The sequence below is a fragment of the Pleurodeles waltl genome, chromosome 8 (genome assembly GCF_031143425.1).
Source record: "Pleurodeles waltl isolate 20211129_DDA chromosome 8, aPleWal1.hap1.20221129, whole genome shotgun sequence".
NCBI lineage: Eukaryota > Metazoa > Chordata > Amphibia > Caudata > Salamandridae > Pleurodeles > Pleurodeles waltl.
This window is the reverse complement of record NC_090447.1, coordinates 1,358,066,437-1,358,086,124: the sequence shown is the minus strand read 5'-3', so window position 1 is coordinate 1,358,086,124 and position 19,688 is coordinate 1,358,066,437. Positions and strand designations below refer to the sequence as shown.

General features: G+C 47.5%; 1 protein-coding gene across 4 annotated transcripts in view; it reads left to right on the top strand.

Moving 5' to 3' along the window:
- YAP1 (Yes1 associated transcriptional regulator) overlaps positions 1-19,688 on the top strand; it is a 223,449-nt gene that overhangs the window by 63,224 nt on the left and 140,537 nt on the right. The gene's annotated exons all lie outside the window — the stretch shown is intronic.

Below are 19,688 nucleotides of genomic sequence, written 5' to 3'. Positions count from 1 at the left end.
CATGTGAATGTGTGCCTGTGTTCTGCTTTGGCGCCTGTAGCTGCTTGTTTCGGGGTGGCTCTCCTCCACAAAGTTGCACCCCTGCCTTTCGAATTGCAGCTTGATTGGAATTGTGTGCCTTTCTTTTATTAGCAAGCCACCCGCTCTCATGTTTCACCATTGTGCACATTTGATTTTATCAGCACGGCGCTCCGCTGCTGATCATTGGCACTGCAAGGACTCCAGTATGTAACGACTTGGCATTCTACGTTTACTCGCCTCTTGTTTACATTCGGCCTGGTGTAATGCTGTTTTTCTTGGGCTCAGGCAGCGCTGAGACCTGGTTTTCAGTGTTGGTTTTCAAACAGGAGTTTTCTCATCTGAGGGCCTCAGAGGTACAAAACCCTTTCTAGACCACTTTGCTCCGTTTGATCCCATTTCACCCGAGCATCTAAATTTTGATGTGCAGAGCTAACTTGCTTTTATACCAGTTGTAAAAAGCAGATTTATGGACCGAAAAACCTTTGCACAGATCCACTGTGTCGCCCATAGAAATGCAACCCTGCTACCTCACTTGTGCAGCTCTTGAATGCCGCAGAGTCCTTTAAACACGTAACTCGAAATTGAGCTTTGTACCCACATAAGCTGCAGCCCCTTTCATGTGCAGTGGTGAATTTTTTTCCTGACCACAACTGTACAATATTATACACATTTTGCACCTGCCCAAAATTAGCGAATTTAGTGTGCACCATTTTATAACTTAACTTGATTTTCAAGATCACCTCTTAATGCCCTTCTACCCTGCATAAGGGCCGTAAGTAACAGGCGCTGCTGTAATGCAGTGCGATGGCACTCACTTCACAAATCTTGCAGAACTATAGACCTGATTTGACCGTGCCAGGATTCGAACACACGATGGGAAGACAACAGCAGAGTGTCAGTTGTGAGTGTTTAACTAGCTCCATTGTCGCCTGTAACGAGTGTGCCAATAAATATTTTGAACTTTACCTAAATTGAGTAAAATTGTGTTTTCTCCATCTAAAGATTTTGACTGTGACCAAATAATTTTCTCTCGCTGATAGTTCATAAATTTACATTTACACATTCCCCTTTTCCCGACATCGTAGTATACAAACAGCAAAGGTTGCCAGTGTTTATTTAATGTGTTCCTGAAAAGTTTGAAACCTAATTTGCTCTTGTCCTTTTTATGCAAAAAGTGCCCTGTGGATTTGATCCTTTTTTTATTTTTTTTATGGGAATATTTCATTTTACTGTTACTGTTTGAGCACATCTCGGCCTAAAGGAGGTCGCCCCTTTTCTTTTGTTCTGCTGCACCAGAGATGCCGGGTAAATGCCTTGCTATCTTCAGGCGGCTTCCAGAAAGAACATTGCCCCCGCCTAAATAAAGACATAATTTCATAAATCTGTGTGCTACTTTTAACTTGAAAAAGGGAGGGGGTATGATTTAATATAGCCACGCATGTCGTGGGCAAAATGTCTTTGTTTTATCTTTTGAAGGACTACAATATTACATAAACTTATTGCCCCCCCACCCAATCACCACAAATATAACACACGGGCACGCACACACCGCATATGGGCGCACACGTACAAAACATGACAAACAAGCACATATACACAGTTTTGTTTCATATCCTAATTACATCTAGCTGTTAAAAGTGGCCATCCAGTCAACATCAGACATCCTAAAACCCCTAGATGAGGACATCAAGTAAAGCAATCTTCAGGAATGCTTGTTGGTTATCATTAGAGACGCAGGACTTGTAAGAACAACGCTTGTTTTTCCCTGTTCGGGAGGGCCTCTGGAAAAATATTACACACATTAATGGGGGTAGGTGATTCGCAGCCAACGCGGACTTGTGAATATTTTTTTGGTTTTATTAAAGTGGTGCCGGTAGATGTGCTTCCCTTTACACACAACGTTTTGGTAACCACATTAAAACAAAAACGTTTTATTTTCTGAGACTTTTCATGCATTAGAACATGCCATCGCCTCAGATTATTAATTTTACACAGAATCCGTAAAACCGAAACTAATACCTCAAATTGACGCAGTAATTCCATAGCAAAGCACCTTTTTTTAATTTTTAAAGCAGCTCACCCAGATAATTTTTGTTTTGAATTCGGAGTTTATGGAACTGTTTACAAATTCCAGCATGCAATACAAAAAAAAACAGGCCTAGATAACATACTCACGCTCTTGGGGCCAGCTACTCACTTGGGACCTGCTACTTACTTTCTAGGGACGGCTAATTTGAAAGCTCGAGTTTGTTAGTTTGCTCTAGTTTGTGTAAGGCCTCAGGTGGGGCCTGGTGGTAAATCTTTTCACTTGCCATAAAAAAAAACTATCTACACTTACTATCCTCATAGCTACTGTGGAACCGAGAAAAAAAAATATTACCTCTCCCAAAAGCGAGACCTATTGGCTATGCCAGTGCTTGTTCCTCTTGGTGAGACTACATACAATTTGGCAGGCTAAATTGGTTATGCTAGGCTAGAGCCAAATTTGGAAGAGGATGCAGATTTATTCTTGAGCGGCTCATCATGACCTAACACTGTTGGGTTTCACTTGGACATCTTGATGTCTGCTTATTGCCTTTGGAGCTCTTCGGATTCAGGCCATTTCCTTGTGAGGATGCCTGAAACTATTACATTTCTATGCACCATTGATTCCAGCTACTATTGATTCTTTCATGACTGTGAGGTTTTTCATATACAAACCACAACTATACAAATAATCATCATTTGGACGTGCCTGGACTTTACTCCAGTTAATTGTCAGCCTTGATAAAGTCAGAGAGAAGTAAACACATGCTCTCATTGTTCCATAATGATGACTGCATTATTGTGACAACCTTAAAAGCGTAATACATTTCTTCTTTTGGATTAGACCGCAAACTAGGGACTTTAATATATTGCTGTTCGACTCCTACTCTGATACTTAAGTGGTGTGTGCTCCAGCCTTTGTGTATCCAGTGCCAGATTTGGTGCAGATCTGTTGACTGGTCAAAGGTGTAAGCAAGTCAAAAAACGCCATTTCACTGGAAAGTGCAGATGAATCAGAATACATCTCTACTTTCTCTATTTTCAGGACTCTCTGCTGACCTTCAAAAAGAATAGGTCCTTTCTGCTTCAGACATTATTATTTGTCTTGGTACTTCATTTTGCTTGGTGCAGTGCATACTTCAAACTGTTTGTCCATCACACTTCTATGCAAAACAGTGCAGAAGGATTAATCAAGTGGAAAACATTTATTTTCTACATTCCGTGTAGTGTCACCCCTACTCCCTTTACCTCAAATCGCAACTCGAGAAATTTTATAAATAACCCATGAAAAACCTAATACTCAAGACTGTGATAACCACAATTGGCTAAAAATAAGTACTTTTTCTCTGGAAGAAGTGCACTTCAGAGTATAAATAAAAATGAGTACCTTTGGTGGCTCTTTCAGTTTGTCTTCAATTAAAAAAAGCACATGCAAAGGAAGCATATGGGGCTTATCGGGGTCTCCTTTTTAGGTCGAGCGCGTTTGCGCTTTGACGTGTTGCAATCTGTGTGGGCTTTTAACCACGCACACTCATCACTATCACTTGTTCAAGGACTTGCCTTTCAAAAATCCCTTTTTTTTCTCAAATATTATTAGTTCGACAGTAGCCATGATATTATAAAGCATTGTTATAAATGCGTCATTTTGTGCATACATAATATATCCTATTCATAATTGTTCTTATACACTTAGCATAATTTGTTACTTCCAAATAGACCTAGTTTGCCCAAGCTCTGGTCTTTGTGTTCTGCAGCAGTGTATGAAACCTTTACCAAGTTTTTCTCTATTACAGGATATCACGCCCTCAGATGAGGCACGTTTTTTATCCAGAGCAGACCTATGTCATTTCAAACCACACCAATTGAAAATATAGACATTATAGTACTAAGGTATAACTCTACAAACTAAGTAACTGTGTACTTGTGTTGTGCAACCTCCAGCGATTGCGCAGCAATATTTGAGTAGTAGCAGCTAGTCTGTCACTGCTGGTTGGTTGCCTCAAGTTTTATCTGGGAGGCCCCAGCAACCTCTGGCTGACCACTATGGTGTTAATGATAGGGCTTTATACTGGGCCCTCCTCAGGGCTGGACTCTGTATGGGTGTCATCGGGAGGTCAGTAGCTTCCTGCTCTTCCATGATCCCCACCCAGAGATGTGCTATAGGTTGGTTTTGGAGTCCCTGTGATTACTCTCTCCTTTCAGTCCTCTCCTCCACCCTGGCCCAGCATGGGACTTCGTGTACCCATGTTGTAAGCCGGGGTCCCTCGGGTGTTTTCCAGGTTATCGCTATCATATGCCGTGCCTGCACTAGAGCCAGATCTTTGAACCTGTTTCCCACATTTTTTTAGGTTTCCTGACCTCTAGGGTCACAGGTAGGGACCTATCTAAGTGAGGTTAAGACGCGCTACCACCCCAGCCCAGTAGACTCCCAGGGTAGTGCACCCCCATACCATGTGCCCGAAGTCTGCGTCCCAATCCCGGCATCTAGGGCAGGCCTGGCGTTCCCCACCATAAATGGACTGGAGCCTTTGTGGGGTAAGATATGTCCTGTGGATGAGATTGAACTGAATTAGCTTAAGGCGAGTGTTCCGTGAGACATGAGATGCAGATACAACTACCTGTCCCCACTCAATCTCAGTCAGTTCTCTGCCCGCATCTGCCTCCCATCGAGCCTTCAGAGAATGTAGTGCCCTACCCGCCATTCTAGTTAGTGCCCCACCCACCATTCTAGTTAGTGCCCTATACTTGCCAGATCACCAAGTGGGGTCCTCCACCCATCTGGAATATCGTCTGGAGCACTGCATGCATGGGCGGCTCCTCCATGCCCTCCCCCCATAAGTCTCGGCCAGCTTGGGTCACTGCCTCATACCTCAAGAACTGACCCTTCTGGAGTTCTGTCCTGTCCAGTAGTTCCGCAAAAAATGACCATGCACCCTGGGCATAACGGATAACCAGCCTCTCCTCCGTCCAGAGGGACAGCTCTCTCTCTTTAAAGCAGTGTGGGGGTTCACCAAGTGGAAGACCCACCAGTGAGATCTCAGGCGCATAGGGCGTCTGGACCCCTGTGCGCCTAAGTGCTCTATGCCAGGCTCTATAGGCCGCAGTCACGAGTTCCATCTCGCCGGGACAGGAGTCTCTGCCAGTATAATCCAGCCATTAGTTTATCTGCACGCTGTCCAGCCCCATCCTATTACACCTGGGACAACCCATGGGCATTCATCCACTGTGCCAGCCACTGCAGCTGTGCTGCCACATAGAGTTCAAAGTCTGGGACCCCCACAACCCCTCCCCACCCCTTGCTTCCGGGCGTAGGTGGAGGGTGGTCAATGCAATCCTTTGGCACCCTCCATTCCATATTAGGTCTCTGAACAGGGTGTGTAATGCTTTAAACCAGTGTACCAGAACAGTTACCGGCAGATTAACAAAGAAATAAAGAAGCCGTGGGAGCATAATCATCTTGGACAATGAAATGTGCACCGTGAAGGGCAAGTTGAGGGAGCACCAAGAACCAACCCCAGATCTAAGGGATGGTATTGCTTTGCCTAGATTGCCCTCCCGCAAATCGACTATGTCATGGTAGATTTAAATCCCAAGATATTTGAATGTGCTAGGAGCCCATTTAACATCCGTTGGGCAAGTGTGGGGCAGGGACTACCAGCAACTACTGGAAACCCACACGTCATCCCTCTTAAGGCGTAACCCTGAGTAGGTCTCAAATTTTTCCAGTGTCTCAAGCACCCAGGGCAAGTCTCTCCCCATCTCTTAGGTAAATCAGAAAGTCATCAGCGTACAGCGATATATGTTCCGCTCCTCCCCGACATATCCCTCTATCACGCCCCTCCTGTCTGAACCACTCCTCCAGGGGTCCATAGCCAAGGCAAAGAACAATGGGGAGAGCGGACACCCCTGCCTGGTACCTCTATGGATGTCCTATTCATCCGAGAGCTGCCGCCCGGTTCTGACTCTTGCAGTTGGGGAACCATATAACAGCTGAAACCATTTAAGCCATGCTTTGCCTAATCCCAGCCGTCACATCGTAACTTCAAGGTAGTTCCATCTCACGGTGTCAAACTTTTTCCAGGTCTACTGATACTACCACTGCGTCTGAGTCAGTCGGGTGTAGGGAACTATACAATACTGTGTACAGTCTACAGAGATTTTGTGCGGTGTTCCTGGTAGGTATAAACCAGCATTGGTCATCATGGATCAGGTTCTGCATAAATGGCAGGAGCCTGGTGGCTGGGACCTTTCTCAGAATTTTAAAATCAGTATTGAGCATGGAGAGGGGCTGGAAGTCTTTTGCCCCTATATGTCGATCAGTAGTTTTAGGGAGGGGTACCACCAGCGCCTCCCTCAGCGTCCCAGGGAGAAGGCCCCACCCATAGGCTTCCGCATATACTGCTACCAGCCTTGGGGACAAGATACCTACTGTCAATTTGTAAAACTCTGGAGGAAGGCCTTCCGTCCCAGGAGTCATACCCGTTGCCAAGTCCTTAATAGCCAATTTGACGTGATCTTCCGTCACCTCCCCACCCAGCAGTGCAGTGATCCCCTCAGTGAGGGTTCTCAGCTGAGGTCCGGCCAATAGGTCATCTAGTGTGTCTGGTAGCGGAGTCTCCGGGCGAACACACAGCGCTAAGTAATAATCACGGAATGCTGCGTTTATACTGTGGGGTTCATGTACCAAAGAACCGTCGGACAATGTAATCCCAGTAATCGGGGTCCCCACTGTGTGGGGGTGAACCAACCAGGCCAGCAACCGCCCAGCCTTACCTTCCTCCTCGTGTACCCTGCGCATACACCCTACACTGTCATGACACCTAAGCTTCTCAAGGGCCACTGCGTATTCCTCCCGGACTGCCAACAACCGGCGGAGAGCCTCAGGGCTGCAGCCTTGTTCATTGTCCAAGGCATGCAATTGATCCTCAAGTTGCATGAGGTCTCCATCCAATACTCTCCTAATGCCTGTTGTCTGGCCCATACAGTGGCCCAGCACCACCACCTTAAGGGCCTCCCATTCCATCCCCCTATGTGTTGCTGAGCCCTCATTACAGGAACAGAACTCCCGCACCTTTTGCAGACAGCGCTTCTGTCCGAGTCACCAGATCCTCGGGGTCTGTGCCCATTCCCAACACTTCCACCACAAGACAGCTCCAATACTCTGATTAGATTTGTCACAGAGTCTAAGAGAGTCCAAGTGGGGAAAAGGGGATTAGGAAGGGACCAGCTGGGAAGGAGACCTGTAGGAAGCAAAAGGTTAGAACACACAACATCAAAATAACCTCTCATGAAATCTGTGTTATGCTATGACTCTAAGCATTGTCATTCTGAAAACGTGGACAACCTAAGAACAATCTTATAATGACGAGGCTTTTAGATGACTGAATACCTGTGGGAGAAAACAAGAGAGGTTAGATAAAGCTTTCAGATTCAAATAATTTCTTGAGCATGAAAACCAGGAAAAACCATCTGAATAATTTCTGAACCGTCATATGAATCTTAATTTAAGAATAGTTTTCAGGAACACACAGCATTACATCTAGAAGTCTGATCTTGTTGTGTTCTCTCAAAACATTGGAAAGTGAATTGCGCACATTGCAGGTTTTCATATAAATATTAAACACCATAGAGGATTGTGCACCATTAATAACACAATGTAGATTCAAAGAATAAATCATGCGACTTGTCAACTGGAATACTATCAAGTAAATGCCTTAGAATGGTAGCGCAACAATGAGTATCATGAATTAAAAAACGAAGGAGGAATCGCGCGCCTTGCCAATTCGAATGCCACCATGTAACTGCCAAGGAATGGTAGAGCACAATGAAGATCAAAGGTTAAGTCACTAAGAAGCGAATCGCACGTCTTGCCAATTCGAACGCCACCATAAAACTGCCAAGGAATGGTTGCGTACAATGAATTTCGTGTATTAATCACAAGGAAAGAATCGCGCGTTTTGCCGATTCGTATGCCACCATGAAACTGCCAAGGAATATGGTAGCGCACATTGATTATCATGAAATATGCACAAAGCAAGAATCGCACGTCCTGCCGATTCGAAGGTCACCATAAAACTGCCAAGGAAATGATAGCGCACAATGAGCATCAAGAGTTAAATCACTTTGAAACTAATCGCGCGTTTTGCCGATTCTAAGGCCACCATGTAACTGCCAAGAAATGGTAGCGCACCATGAATATCATGTTTTAAGCACAATTAAAGAATCACACGTCTTGCCGATTCGAAGGCCACCATGAGACAGCCAAGAAATGGTAGCGCACAATGAATATCATGAATTAAGCACAATTAAAGAATCTCGCGTCTTGCCGATTCGAAGGTGTAGGAAGTTGGCTCTGTATGCACTATTTCAAAGTAAGGAATAGTATGCACAGAGTCCAAGGGTTCCCCATAGAGGTAAAATAGTGGCAAAAAGAGATAATACTAATGCTCTATTTTGTGGTAGTGTGGTCGAGCAGTAGGCTTATCAAAGGAGTAGTGTTAAGCATTTGTTGTACATACACAAGGGGCAATAAATGAGGAACACACACTCAGAGACAATTCCAGGCCAATAGGTTTTTGTATAGAAAAATATATTTTCTTAGTTTATTTTAAGAACCACAGGTTCAAATTTTACATGTAATATCTCAAATGAAAGGTATTGCAGGTAAGTACTTTAGGAACTTTGAATAATCACAATAGCCTATATACTTTTCAAATAAAACACATATAGCTATTTTAAAACTAGACAGTGCAATTTTCACAGTTCCTAGGGGAGGTAAGTAATTGTTAGTTCTTGCAGGTAAGTAAACCACCTATGGGGTTCAAGTTTGGGTCCAAGGTAGCCCACCGTTGGGGGTTCAGAGCAACCCCAAAGTTACCACACGAGCAGCTCAGGGCCGGTCAGGTGCAGAGTTCAAAGTGGTGCCCAAAACGCATAGGCTTCAATGGAAAAGGGGGTGCCCCGGTTCCAGTCTGCCAGCAGGTAAGTACCCGCGTCTTCGGAGGGCAGACCAGGGGGGTTTTGTAGGGCACTGGGGGGGGACACAAGTTAGCACAGAAAGTACACCCTCAGCAGCACGGGGCGGCCGGGTGCAGTGTGCAAACACACGTCGGGTTTTCAATTGGAATCAATGGGAGACCAAGGGGTCTCTTCAGCGATGCAGGCAAGGGGGGGGCTCCTCGGGGTAGCCACCACCTGGGCAAGGGAGAGGGCCTCCTGGGGGTCACTCCTGCACAGGAGTTCCGATCCTTCAGGTCCTGGGGGATGCGAGTGCAGGGTCTTTTCCAGGCGTCGGGATCTGATAGTCAGGCAGTCGCGGTCGGGGGAGCCTTGGGATTCCCTCTGCAGGTGTCGCTGTGGGGGCTCAGGGGGGACAACTTTGGTTACTCACAGTCTCGGAGTCGCCAGGGAGTCCTCCCTGAAGTGTTGTTTCTCCACAAGTCGAGCCGGGGGCGTCGGGTGCAGAGTTGCAAGTCTCACGCTTCTGGTGGGAAACGCAGTCGTTTTAAAGTTGCTCCTTTGGAAACAAAGTTGCAGTCTTGGGTGAACAGGGCCGCTGTTCTCTGGAGTTTCTTGGTCCTTTTAGAGCAGGGCAGTCCTCTGAGGACTCAGAGGTCGCTAGTCCGGGGGAAAGCGTAGCTGGAGCAGTGTCTTTAGAAGTGGGGAGACAGGCCGGTAGAGCTCGGGCCAAAGCAGTTGGTGTCTCCGTCTTCTCTGCAGGGTTTTTCAGCTTAGCAGTTCTCTTCTTCTTAGGTTGCAGGAATCTGAGTTCCTAGGTTCTGGGGAGCCCTTAAATAGTAAATTTAAGGGCGTGTTTAGGTCTGGGGGGTTAGTAGCCAATAGCTACTAGCTCTGAGGGTGGGTACACCCTCTTTGTGCCTCCTCCCAAGGGGAGGGGGTCACATTCCTATCCCTATTGGGGGAATCCTCCATCTGCAAGATGGAGGATTTCTAAAAGTTAGTCACCTCAGCTCAGGACACCTTAGGGGCTGTCCTGACTGGCCAGTGACTCCTCCTTAATATTCTCATTATTTCCTCCGGCCTTGCCGCCAAAAGTGGGGCCGTGGCCGGAGGGGGCGGGCAACTCCACTAGCTGGAGTGCCCTGTGGTGCTGTAACAAAGGGGGTGAGCCTTTGAGGCTCACCGCCAGGTGTTACAGTTCCTGCAGGGGGAGGTGATAAGCATCTCCACCCAGTGCAGGCTTTGTTACTAGCCACAGAGTGACAAATTCACTCTCCCCATGTGGCCACCAACATGTCTCTAGTGTGGCAGGCTGCTAAAACCAGTCAGCTTACACGGATAGTCGGTTAAGGTTTCAGGGGGCACCTCTAAGGTGCCTTTTGGGGTGTATGTTACAATAAAATGTACACTGGCATCAGTGTGCATTTATTGTGCTGAGAAGTTTGATACCAAACTTCCCAGTTTTCAGTGTAGCCATTATGGTGCTGTGGAGTTTGTGCATGACAGACTCCCAGACCATATACTCTTATGGCTACCCTGCACTTACAATGTCTGAGGTTTTGCTTAGACACTGTAGGGGCACAGTGCTCATGCACTAGTGCCCTCACCTATGGTATAGTGCACCCTGCCTTAGGGCTGTAAGGCCTGCTAGAGGGGTGACTTATCTATACTGCATAGGCAGTGTGAGGTTGGCATGGCACCCTGAGGAGAGTGCCATGTCGACTTACTCGTTTTGTCCTCACCAGCACACACAAGCTGGCAAGCAGTGTGTCTGTGCTGAGTGAGGGGTCCCCAGGGTGGCATAAGATATGCTGCAGCCCTTGGAGACCTTCCCTGGCATCAGGGCCTGTGGTACCAGGGGTACCAGTTACAAGGGACTTACCTGGATGCCAGGGTGTGCCAATTGTGTAAACAAAAGTACAGGTTAGGGAAAGAACACTGGTGCTGGGGCCTGGTTAGCAGGCCTCAGCACACTTTCAAATCAAAACTTAGCATCAGCAAAGGCAAAAAGTCAGGGGGTAACCATGCCAAGGAGGCATTTCCTTACAAGTACCTTAGATACCCACCACACACCCGGCCAGCTTCCTACATTGGTGGTGCAGCGGTGGGATAAGCACTTGCAATTACCTTATCACTCTGTTGCTTGGTACTTTCCACAGGAAAGACCACTTACTGACTAGGGGTACACACTGTACTTAGTGTCAGGGAACTAGTCTCTTAAGTTTAGGTAAGCTAGGGGTCTAGGCATAGCCCTTGCTCAAATTTTTTTTTGAGAGACTAGGCGTTAGGGTAGTTAGGTACACCTTCACCACTCACCATGTCTTCAGAGCAGAACACATCTCAGGCCATGGACTCTCAATATGTGGGCCTCACCTTCCAAGAGTTGCATTCAGAAAGGAATTTGAAGTATGTACGAACCCTAACAATAGTCTGCGCCTAGGCCTGCTCCTCCAGGGTGACCAGGTCCATGCTGAAAGCCAGGAGGAGGAGGAAGCAGACTCTAGCCTCTGAGTGTTAAAGACAGGATCTAGACACTGAGGGGGGAAGCAGGGTCCCTCAGAGGATCACAGAGTCCCTAGTAAGCCCACTAGCACTTCAGCTAGTGGGAAGGGAAGCCATAACAGTAGGGCCCCCTTTGTGCCCAGAGGGTTAGTTTAAAGGGTCACTAGAAATAGGGACAGATCCTCCTCTGCTCACTCTCATGTCATCTCAGTTTCCAAGGGGACACACTGCTCATCTCCAAGGGAAGATTCCCTAGATTGGGAACTCAGACAGCTGAGACTAGAGGAGGCCAAGCTGAGGCAGCAACAGCTAGCCCTGGACAGGGAGGCCTTAGCAGTGGAGAGAAAGAGACAGGGCTTGGGGATAACACCCCATGGTGGCAGCAGCTTTAGTTTCAGGGAGCCTAGGGCCAGGGAGGACTCTTTTGACTCCAGAAATCTAAACAAGGTTGTGTACCCCCTCACAAGATGGAGGATGACATATAAAAGTGGTTCGGTGTTCTGGAGAGGGGCCTGTAAGGTACAAAGGTCCCTCAGAGACAGTGGGCTGTTATCCTGTGGCTCTCCTTCTCTGACAAGGGGAGAGATGGACTTCTCTCTGCAGGCCAGGAAGGGGCCCATGAGATTGGGTTTCTGGAGCATTACTATGTCCAAGGTTGCCTTGAGAACTGCCCCTTTTTTTGATTTTGTCCAGCATCCCGTTCACTTCCATGATAGGACTTTAAGTGTATTTCCCTGCGTACAGGCCCTTTGAGGAGTGGGTTCCATCATGTTTTAAATGTGATAATTTGTTGCACCTAAGGATCTCGTGTGTCCAACGTGCATCCATGCCTGTCACCATGCCTGTCACCTGAAAAGGAAGCAAGAGCAATACCCCCAAACCTCAGAGCCCCCCCCAATACTTTGTGAACTGGAAGTATCTGTCGTAGTGTGACTAGGGACTGAGGCAACAGGGTTAACTTGTGATGTGTATCACCCCTACCGTCCAACCGCCCAAACGCCCCCTTTGCAGCTAAAGCCATACCCAGCTAAAATAGAGGGTCTGAACACCTGGCTAACAGTTTAACGAAACTACCATGCAGATATAAATCATGTTATGAAGCTCCGATTACTTGTGCCCCATACTTCACTTCACGGAGTAGCCAGCAGTGCTTGCAGTGAAACATTAAATTAAATGTGTATAACATACATATTTAATTTAATCAATGCAGCTAGGTCCTCCTTTGACTTGAGTGTTCAGGACCCAAGGACTGGCCATTTCCTCAGAGCTGTGTGCCATTCTTTTGGAAGCCCTCCATTTCCTCCCGCACTCCTACCCCACTCCAGAAGTGAAGGATCTGTGATAAGTCACGTGGGGTCCTCCTCAGTCCAGTCCCAGACTGCCTCAGGAGAGTCCGAAAGGATTTTCCCTGGAAAATGAACTTTTAGCGGGCTGGGAACAGAAACATATAAGTGGTCTACCGCCATAGCTCTCAGTTTTTGTTTTGCCTCTTGGAAAGAGCACCGTTGCTGCTGCACCTTCAGGGTATAGTCCGGGAAGATCATCATATAGGAGGAATGGTAGGTCAGCTGACCGGCCTTGCATGCCACCCTGAGAACAGAGTCCCGATCAGTATAGTTGAGCACTCTTACGATGATTGGAAGAGGCCTGGGACCCTCCGAAGGCTTAGTGGTCAAAGATCTGTGCACCCAATCAATGATAAAACAGTTTGATACTTCCACCTCAACAGCCAGTCCCACATGAATTTAGTGCGGGCAGAGCCCTGTGCCCCTTCAGGGATGCCCACAATGAGTAATTTATTATGTCTTGACCTCCCCTCCGTGTCCTCAGTGTAGGCCTCCAGTTGTCCCACCATACGTTGCAGACTGTCTAAGTATTCCTTGCACGATTTGACTGCGTCTTCAGTCTCGGACAACCTACCCTCCACTTCTGTAACACTATGGGTAGTATTCCGGAGGTCTTGTCTGATTAATGCCAAGTCAACCTTGAATTCCTCCATCTTGCCTTCCAAGGTGACCTTGAGGTCCTAGATTGCGTGAAGTATGCAAGTCTGTGCATTGTCATGTGGTGGGGGCCACCCCCAACTATGCCAGCCACTCCTGTGTCAAACTTATGATTAGTGTATTTGTCAATTTTCTGTTGTGAGGCAGCGGCCACTGGTTTGTCTCTTGCGATGATGCGGCCCAGGTGAAGCAAGGTCACTGTATGTCAGAGCTGGTGAGGGATTCCACTACTTCCTATTGCCAAGCGTGGCATCTCACACTCGTTCTGGGGCCCGGTCTGTGCCCATTACACTGTGAGGTTGGTACCCCCCTCAATGTGAGTAGTCCTCCACCAGTCCTGCAGGGACCCCTGCTTGGTGGAAGAGAAAGTGGGGGGAAAAAACAAATTGTCTCACTTCTGACCTGTCAAGGCATAGACAAGTGATGGACGAAATGCTGAGCAATGTCAAACAATTACCCCCAGTACAGAGACCATGCCGTTCTAGTTTGGACCCAGCCATATGCAAATCAGTCTTGACCCTGTTCCCCCATGGGAACAGTCCAGCCCGAACTGCCAAGCCAGGTCCTCCCTGGACTGGAACCAAGCATACTAGGACCGGTTTCAAGGTATCACCCTTCATCAGCCAGGCTAGCTTGATTCCAGTGGCATGAGGAGCACAGGACCCACGTCTGGGCATACCCTTCCCACTTGGGGCAGCAAATGCAAAAAGAACAAGTGATGAACGGAATGCTGAAAAATATCAAACATTCACCCCCCAGTACAGAGATCTGGGCCTAAATCCATTGTTTTTTTGCTACCCATGCCGTTTCAGTTTGGACCCAGCCATGTCCATCATCCTTTTGTGCTGCTAAGGCATAGGCAAGTGCCAGGTCTGTAGCCATCCCCAAGGACTTCCGCTTGATCCTTCTGCCTCTAAAGCTCACTGTGGGGCCAGCACCCTCCAGCAGGGTGAGGGCCAGAGTAAAAAAAAACAAAAAAAAAACAGTCCAGCGCAAATGACCGGGTTCCCAGGCCTTCTCAGAGGTCTAAGGCTAGTCTATTCATGGACCCCAGCTGAGTAGGGCTCCGCCTTAGGAGACACCCAGCTCTGGAGTTATGGTCTTTGGGCCTCAGCGATGATTCCCAATCCCAATACTAGGGTTGGTGTAGTAGGGGACCTTCCTGGGTATGGATGGGTTTGAAGGCCTTCAGGCTCAGGGGTGCCCCCATAGCCCCCTGCGTCCCTTAGGGCAGCTGCCTTCCAAACCTGGGAAAGATTGTAGTAGAAGTGTGACCCCCCTTCCCCCTCTGCCGCTCACTTCACTCCAGTGCTGGCTGGGGGGATGGGGGGCACCACTCACCAGGTACCACCGCCAACCTCTCGGCCTCTGTGGTCCATCAGCCCTACCTCTCTCTCCCCTGGGCGGTCCTTAATGCAGATGTGGGGTGCAAGGTCCGTTGCCTTTGGGCCCTCTGCAGCTCCCACAGTGACATCGTCCTCTGAAGTAGTCTGGACTCTGGAGGCCTCTATCCTGGCTTTGAGGTTTGTGCAGCCTCTCCGCACAGGCCCCACCTTCTGGCAACATCAGTCCCGGGCATGGTGACGCATCATGCTGTGTCGATTGGCAGTTGTAGACGGTCGTGCCCCATAAAGGAAGCCCTCCTTGCCAGCACCTCTGGGCTGTGGGGGTTGTGCTAATACCAGTCTCCTTCACGGCCGTGCCTCATCTCCACTGTGTTTTGGCACGGGGCCCATCCATCACCTCCTGCTGTTAAGGTGCCACTCATGCACCAGCCCTCTTGGGTGGTACAGTGGTTGGTTTCAGCTGCTGTTAAAGCTTGACCAGGGTTGCCTGACCCCTGGGGAGCCGTGGTTTCAGGCGAATGCCCTACATAGGAAGCAGGGCTCTCTCATGGAGCAACTGCAATGTTTGCTGGCTTTGCCACGCTCCGTAGAGCAGCAGTTCTTAAAATGTTGACATCTGTGGTCTCCCACTAAATCATTATTTGAATCTGAGCCCTCCTGCCCCCACTGAGTCAGTATTAGAATCTGTGGAACCTGGCCTAGGCAATTTTTATGATTTGAACTGCAAAACAATATTAAACAATACACAAACAAGCCTTCCTCAAACAAATACACAAATGATGAAATGTTTTATTTAATTCACAAATATAAAAATTCATTTCAGCTGAGGCCACCCATTGTCCATAAATTATTCTGTTTGATGCACTTGATAATAAATTAATTTTTAGCCTTCAATTTCAAATTCCTTCACATTTGCAGAACATTTAAAATTTTGAAATTTTGCTACTTTCCTTTATATACTCTTTATTAATCTTTTAATATTTAATTTTCTTAACATCGCTGACCCTTTGAGTTGGCAGCACAGACCCATAAGGGGATCCCGGACCTCAGGTTAAGAACTGCTGCGCTAGAGCAGGAAAACTAAATTGTTCTTTAAGGTTATACAGCTATAAAAGGTACTGTCCATTAACATAATGTGGTTCATGAACACAGTACAAGACTTGTAGGTTGCCGGACTCCTGGCTTGTGCTTGAATTTATTGTAACTCATTGTAAAGAGAAACTGTGCTCCATCTCCTATGTGAATTCAAATGTATATGTGCTGCTTAGTTCAACCAAAGGGGAATTCTACTGCAAATACCACTTAGCCTAATGCAGGTGTCTCCTACATAATACAAAAAAAGGTATTAACCTCAGAATATATCTGGAACTATCCCTCTCTTGATACTATTGTTTAATCCATTTACCTTTTATGAAATGGACTTAAGAAGTGAGCCTCCACAATAATAACTACACCCCACTGAAAAGCTTGCTGTCAAATGAAACCCTTTCTATAGCCATTCACATGAAGGCAATTCTCCAAACCATATACCAACTTCCCCAACCATTCCTCTCAATTAACAAATGACTTGTGGTCTTGGCGAAGCATTGCAGGGATTGACTAAATGCAAGGAAACATTAGATATAATATTCAGGCCTCAATAAATCTGCTTGCCCACTCGCAATGAGCCTAATTTTATCATATTTTGATGGCCTGCTGGCCTGTTCTGGCGAGCAGATAAAGAACAGGTGTTCTGTTCACTGAAATTAAATGAGCAATAAAATGCCTTAACATTTTGTTTTTACCTCGTCACATGTGCTCTGCATTCAGAGATCTAGGTTAAGTCAGTTTGTCTATTTGCGATTACTTTTCTTTTTCCAACTGCAAAAGTAGAAGATTTTGAAAAGTTAATTGTCTGACAGTCGTGCTTTACAGTGTGAAATAAAAAGCTGTAGGATGTCAGGCTTCTTTTTAACACGCATCATCTAAATAGATTGTACGTGAACTGTGCAGTCAGTTTATTTTTAATATAATTCAGTAGGTATGAAAGCACATCTTTTGTAATACTGTGATAACAAAAATTGTATTAAGATGAAAACAAATCTGATCACTTTTTACTTAGTGATGTACAAATGGTAAATATTTTTTCTGAAGCCCAATTTCAACAGATTGTTCATGCGCTATACAGTTTTAGCAGTAAAACTGCTTGTTAGTGGGAATGCTTGTGGCCATTTCAACAGAAAATGTGCTGTCTGGTAATGACTGTGCAGTACTGCACCATGCTTTAGTAACATATTGTAAGGAAATGCCTCCTTGGCATGGTTACCCCCTGACTTTTTGCCTTTGCTGATGCTATGTTTTGAATTGAAAGTGTGCTGAGGCCTGCTAACCAGGCCCCAGCACCAGTGTTCTTTCCCTAACCTGTACTTTTGATTCCACAATTGGCACACCCTGGCATCCAGGTAAGTCCCTTGTAACTGGTACCTCTGGTACCAAGGGCCCTGATGCCAGGGAAGGTTTCTAAGGGCTGCAGCATATCTTATGCCACCCTAGGGATCCCTCACTCAGCACAGACACACTGCTTGCCAGCTTGTGTGTGCTGATGAGAACAAAACGAGTAAGTCGACATGGCACTCCCCTCATGGTGCCATGCCAACCTCACACTGCCTATGCAGTATAGATAAGTCACCCCTCTAGTAGGCCTTACAGCCCTAAGGCAGGGTGCACTATACCATAGGTGAGGGCACCAGTGCATGAGCACTGTGCCCCTACAGTGTCTAAGCCAAACCTTAGACATTGTAAGTGCAGGGTAGCCATAAGAGTATATGGTCTGGGAGTCTGTCAAACACGGACTCCACAGCACCATAATGGCTACACTGAAAACTGGGAAGTTTGGTATCAAACTCCTCAGCACAGTAAATGCACACTGATGCCAGTGTACACTTTATTGTAAAATACACCCCAGAGGTCACCTTAGAGGTGTCCCCTGAAACCTAATCCAACTACCTGTGTAGGCTGACTGGTTCTAGCAGCCTGCCACACTCGAGACATGTTGCTGGCCACATGGGGAGAGTGCCTTTGTCACTCTGTGGCCTGTAACAAAGCCTGCACTGGGTGGAGATGCTATCACCTCCCCCAGGCAGGAGCTGTAACACCTGGCGGTGAGCCTCAAAGGCTTACCCCCTTTGTTCCAGCACCGCAGGGCACTCCAGCTAGTGGAGTTGCCCGCCCCCTCCGGCCACGGCCCCACTTTTGGCGGCAAGGCCAGAGGAGATAATGAGAATAACAAGGAGGAGTCACTGGCCAGTCAGGACAGCCCCTAAGGTGTCCTGAGCTGAAGTGACTCTAACTTTTAGAAATCCTCCATCTTGCAGATGGAGGATTCTCCCAATAGGGATAGGAATGTGACCCCCTCCCCTTGGGAGGAGGCACAAAGAGGGTGTACCCACCCTCAGGGCTAGTAGCCATTGGCTACTAACCCCCCAGACCTAAACACGCCCTTAAATTTAGTATTTAAGGGCTCCCCTGAACCTAAGAATGGGGATTCCTGCAACTTACCGAAGAAGAAGACTGCTGAGCTGAAAACCACTGCAGAAGAAGAAAGAAGACACCAACTGCTTTGGCCCCAGTCCTACCGGCCTGTCTCCTGCCTTCTAAAGAAACCTGCTCCAGCGACGCTTTCTCCAGGACCAGCGACCTCTGAATCCTCAGAGGACTGCCCTGCTTCAAGAGGAACAAGAAACTCCTGAGGACAGCGGCCCTGTTACAAAAAGACTGCAACTTTGTTTCAGAGGAGCAGATTTAAAGACCCCTGCAATCCCCGCAAGAAGCGTGAGACTTGCAACACTGCACCCGGTGACCCCGACTCGACTGGTGGAGAACCAACACCTCAGGGAGGACCCTCCGGCGACTCAGAGACTGTGAGTAACCAAAGTTGTCCCCCCTGAGCCCCCACAGCGACGCCTGCAGAGGGAATCCCGAGGCTCCCCCTGACCGCGACTGCCTGACTCTAAAATCCCGACGGCTGGAAAAGACCCTGCACCCGCAGCCCCCAGCACCTGAAGGATCGGAACTCCAGTGCAGGAGTGACCCCCAGGAGGCCCTCTCCCTTGCCCAGGTGGTGGCTACCCCGAGGAGCCCCCCCCCCTTGCCTGCCTGCACCGCTGAAGAGACCCCTTGGTCTCTCCTTGAAATCCATTGGAAACCCGACGCGTTTGCACACTGCACCCGGCCGCCCCAGTGCCGCTGAGGGTGTACTTTTTGTTTGAGCTTGTTTCCCCCCCCCCCCCGGTGCCCTATTTACCCCCCTGGTCTGCCCTCCGAAGACGCGGGTACTTACCTGCTGGCAGACTGGAACCGGGGCATCCCCTTCTCTCCATTGAAGCCTATGCGTTTTGGGCACCACTTTGAACTCTGCACCTGACCGGCCCTGAGCTGCTGGTGTGGTAACTTTGGGGTTGCTCTGAACCCCCAACGGTGGGCTACCTTGGACCCCAATTTGAACCCCGTAGGTGGTTTACTTACCTGCAAGAACTAACATTACTTTACCTCCCCCAGGAACTGTGAAAATTGCACTGTGTCCACTTTTAAAACAGCTAAATGTGTTTTATATAAAAAGTATATATGCTATTGTGATTATTCAAAGTTCCTAAAGTACTTACCTGCAATACCTTTCAAATGAGATATTACATGTAGAATTTGAACCTGTGGTTCTTAAAATAAACTTAGAAAATATATTTTTCTATAACAAAACCTATTGGCCTGGAATTGTCTCTGAGTGTGTGTTCCTCATATATTGCCTGTGTGTATGTACAACAAATGCCTAACACTACTCCTTTGATAAGCCTACTGC